At 41.9% G+C, this 4,509-nt stretch overlaps 3 non-coding genes across 3 annotated transcripts; 2 read left to right on the forward strand and 1 right to left on the reverse strand.

Moving 5' to 3' along the window:
• Window positions 1–7: 7 nt before the first annotated feature.
• trnat-ugu (transfer RNA threonine (anticodon UGU)) lies at window positions 8–79 on the forward strand. The gene has a single exon. It is a non-coding gene; the product is annotated as a tRNA-Thr (tRNA).
• A 485-nt stretch (window positions 80–564) lies between these two features.
• trnat-cgu (transfer RNA threonine (anticodon CGU)) lies at window positions 565–636 on the forward strand. The gene has a single exon. It is a non-coding gene; the product is annotated as a tRNA-Thr (tRNA).
• Window positions 637–4,437: 3,801 nt separating this feature from the next.
• trnat-ugu (transfer RNA threonine (anticodon UGU)) lies at window positions 4,438–4,509 on the reverse strand. The gene has a single exon. It is a non-coding gene; the product is annotated as a tRNA-Thr (tRNA).

Consider the following 4,509-nt stretch of genomic DNA (forward strand, 5'->3'; position numbering starts at 1 on the left):
AATGGGAGGCATGGTGGCCAAGTGGTAAGGTGTTGGTCTTGTAAACCAAAGGTCATAGGTTCAATTCCCATCCATGCCTTTAATGTAAATAGCTTCCATTGTTATGTGACTGTCTTGTTGTAACACCCAACTGCATCCAAGATCCAACCTTCAGACTGAGGAGTGGAGCTAACACACTTATTCCGTTCATTTTGTGGAAAGCATCAGTTCCACTGACACCTAAACAGCCCCAGAGCATGATGCTGCCACCTCCATGCTGGATGGTCGGGTTGGTGTTCTTGGGGTTAAAGGCCTCATCTTCTCTCCTCCAAACTTATTTCTGCTCAGTGTTTGTTCCATCTGACCACAGAACGTTCCTCCAGAAGGCCTTTTCTTTGTCCATGTGATCAGCAGCAGACTTCAGTGGAGCTTTAAGGTTCTGCTTCTAGAGGAAGAACTTCCTTCTTCATCAGCCTCTCAGCTCATGTTGATGCAAAACCCTGTGGACACTGACAGCTGTGTTCCAGCAGCTTCTGATTTATTCAGAGCTGCTTGTTGCTGATTCCTTCTTGTCTCTTCACCATGGGCGTGGTGGCCAAGTGGTAAGGCGTTGGTCTCGTAAACCAAAGATCATGGGTTCGATCCCCATCCATGCCTCTGATGTGACAACAATGTTAAGGTAACATCCTCATGAATGGAAGGCCTTGTTTTCCCAGCGTGATGCGGTGATGTTCCTTTGGATGAAAGCCAGCCCTCCTTGGTCATCTTTGGTCTTCAAGTCAAAGCTCTAAGGTGTGTTTGAGCTCATTATCCTGCAAACCAGAGAGTGGAGCAGAGTAACAAACAGACAGACCTGAATGTTCCCAACATAACGTCTCACTGCAGGTTTGATCCACGAATCTTAAACTGGGATTCATCAGTAAATAGGATTTGTCTGAGTCCAACATGTGCTTAAACCTTCTTTTCCCTCCTGAGAAGTGACCGATCGACCAGAGACAAGTCAAAACCTTCTGCGTCTCTGAATGTTTCCAAACTCCCACATTTCTGATCAAATGCAACAGATGTCCAAACTTATCACATTATAATATTTTATTTAAAACCTCTTTCTCTCATTTCCTTCCTTGCTGTTATTGATCTACATTTCCCCTTTTCCTGATCTTTGTTTCTTCAGTCGCTTCTAACTGTCATTTTGTCTCCGTTACCATTAAACTGAGTCATAACTGTCATTTGTATTTGAAGCACAACGCTCAGTGAAAACGTCTTTGACACGCGCTTTATGAGTCAGGCAGACGAAAATAATTAGACGCCTTCATGCACTTTGCTCTTTTTAGAGTGCAAACCGCTGAGAGCAAAGGACGCAGACTAATGAACACGATGGCAGACAGTGTTTGTGCTATCGGGTTTCACTTCTGTTTGTTCCTCAGCGGAGTTTTTAGGCGAGGTATAAGCTTCCTGCAATAATCCAATAATCCTCCCTTTGTCGTTTTGATTTTGAGAATTTAGGTATTAATTATTAGACTATTTATCATAATTGAAATATCCATATTTTAGTGTCTGAACACATTCTAGTGTGGAATCAAGTGAACGTAATGACACCAATTACGTGTTTAATCACTTTACCGGCTATTATTAGCAGGTTTTAACTAAAAAGACCAGCTTATTTTTTTTAGCTGAATGAGTTTCACTGTTTATCACACAACAAAAAACTTTGCTTTAAAAAATCCTCAACAGCTGTCAGAAGTTTGGTTTTAGGATCATGAACGAGGTGACCCAGAAGCAACCCAAATGGACCAACCAAGCAGAACTGAGTTTGTTTTTAACAGAACCAAACTGGTTCAACATAAAATCTCCAACGCACACTGATTGTTTTTAAGTAACAAGGCGACTTACACTCTGTGCTGTGATGAAGGCAGCAGATGTTGGAGGAAGAACCTTCAGTCACAGCAGATTGGCTGCAAAAGGTGCTTGTAAAACGATTTGGTGTAAAATTACAGCAACTGCAGCGACTCACGACTGAACCACTGATGTTCACGTGCTCCAGTTTTTATGTGTTGGGGGGACGAGTTCATGGCTCCAGTTTGTCACCTGGGCAGGATTTCGAACCCAAATAACCCTGAACTCCACAGTTCACAGTCTTTTGTCTGCGTTAAGATACAAAGCTCTGGATTTCAATTACTGTGTGCTCCCACAATGCAACACTCCTCCGCTGTAGAGAAACGGCAGAGAGATGGAGGGTTTCATTTTGCACTGGACATACAGGATGCTTTGTCTGAAGCAAAGAGGGTTAAGGTCAGGAGGTGAAAAGAGAATCACTCACAGTGTTTTGACTGTTTGTCGGATGTCATTCCTCTTTTCTATCCATCAGTTTCCAATCAGCTTCCTATTGTGATTGTTGCAGTGTCACAGTTCAGCCTCCTAACTCCAGATGGTGACCAAGTCAACACCAATTAATGGTTTGACCCAGAACTCTAAACAGCTGTAATGTTTACAACACATTCAGAGAAACACAAGTCGAGCAACAGAACCAGCGTCTTAGTTTATTGTGTTTGGTTGGAAAACAAGAACAGCTCCAGTGTTTCTAATTTAACTGTATAGTTTGGATCTGAACAGGCTGAATATTTTATTTTGTTTGCCAATAACCTGGACGAGCAGGTTAAATGTGGATTCAAGTGTTGACTGAGATGGTCGCTTAATTCCCATTTAACAAGATGTTTTCTTAAATAAAATTCGAACATCAGTGTTTGCGAGTAATTTGTTGATGACTGATAAGTTTTGGAAAGATTTGAATCAACAAATCCTGACTGACAACCTTCAGCATCCACCTGGACAATCCCTGAATGTCAACCACTGTGAGCGACGTTATTAAAGTTAAATATTGAACTCATTTGTCCTCGTGTTTCTCTTTTCTTGTCGTCGCAGGACATTAACGACATCCTTTGGTGTAACTCTCTGGAACTCTGGTGCAGTAAGAGGAGGGCAGTGAGAGTTCAACGCTCCTGAGACGAGGATTTGAGTTGCGTTTGTGTTCGGTGATAAACAAACATGCTGAGATTTTACATGACTCATCACAACCCAAATCCTAACAAAGCTGTCTGTCACCGCCTCAGTCCGAACCTCCAAACATCCAAACCAAGGACAAGCTTTGTGAGCTTTGTCTCCAGACGCGGCGGTCCGAACCACAAACGCTCGTCACTTTTGGAGACATTATGCAGATTAAAATCCACACTGAGCGCTAAATGATGCAACACTAAAACAAAATCACGACGGTGGTTTAAAATGGGAACATCATTAGTTCTGTTTAAAAATGGTATTCATTATCCAGCTGCCCTCCAAAATGAGGGATGTTATTATCTCAGCGCTGATAAGCTTTCATTGATGCTTCATGCGTTTTAAGTTTATAATAATGATTATCCTCAGTGACAGATATAAACACTAATTCACAATAACTGGCAGAGAAGTCACAGGCTTTCATTTAAGACAATTACTTCTTAAATCTTCAAGGAAACCAAACGGATAATCTCCTTTCATCACAAAGGCGAGCATCATGTCCGTCTGTTCGGGACAGAACCAATGCTTTATTTGAATTTAGAGGCAATCTGAGGACAGAGGCCTTAAACGTAACGCCGAGTCTCCAACGAGCTGCACATTTAAATGAGTTTCAACATTTGAATATGTCACACGGACAGCCATATTTTACTGCCAGTCCAGATCAAGTGAGTTGACCTCGCTCTGCTAGAGTGATGAATTTCTTGGGCGCAAGCATTTTTTTTTTTTTTAAACCGTCTGCACCCGATTGATAATGTTGTGGATTTCCGCGACGCTGCCTGGACTGTAATGAGCAGGGAGTGGACTGAAGTGAAGTGTCACGGAATGACTTCAACCTGGTTGAAGTAGATACTTACAGGTCAAAAGTTTGGACACACCAACATGTTGCACAGCAGTATGGAGGGCATCAAAACTGTGGCACAGCACGTAAAACAATCTAAATGTACTTCATGTTTTAGATTCCTCAAAGGAGCCACTGTTTGCTGTGTTAACCAGCTGTCAAAAGCTAACTGGCTGAATTGTTTTCCTTTTTAATATAATTGTAAACAAAAGTTAATGTTTATCATGGCTGTTTTGAGTTTCCAGTGACTCCAAGAACTCTTAATTTCCCAAAATGGAATGACTGAAACTCGGGCTTCATAAAAAAACTACTTTGTCTTTCTCATAAAAAACAATCTTCCATTTTGGTTCTTTAGAAAATTTCTCATAGGTTTTCTGGACAATCTCTGTTTCTATTGGCCTTCCTTTGTTCCTGCGACGCACAGAGTTCGTTGCAACGTTGACCGACGAGTCGAGTCACTCAAATGAAGTCAAACCACTGCTGATTCCTGGCTGCATAACAGCACTATATCTTGGATGCAGTTAGGTGTTTCAACAAGACAGTCACACATCCATGGAAGCGAATTACAACAAAGGCATGGATGGGGATCGAACCCATGATCTTTGGTTTACAAGACCAACACCTTACCACTTGGCCACCACGCC

This window comes from Stegastes partitus, unplaced genomic scaffold (assembly GCF_000690725.1).
Source record: "Stegastes partitus isolate 25-593 unplaced genomic scaffold, Stegastes_partitus-1.0.2 Scaffold1262, whole genome shotgun sequence".
Classification (NCBI taxonomy): Eukaryota; Metazoa; Chordata; class Actinopteri; family Pomacentridae; genus Stegastes; species Stegastes partitus.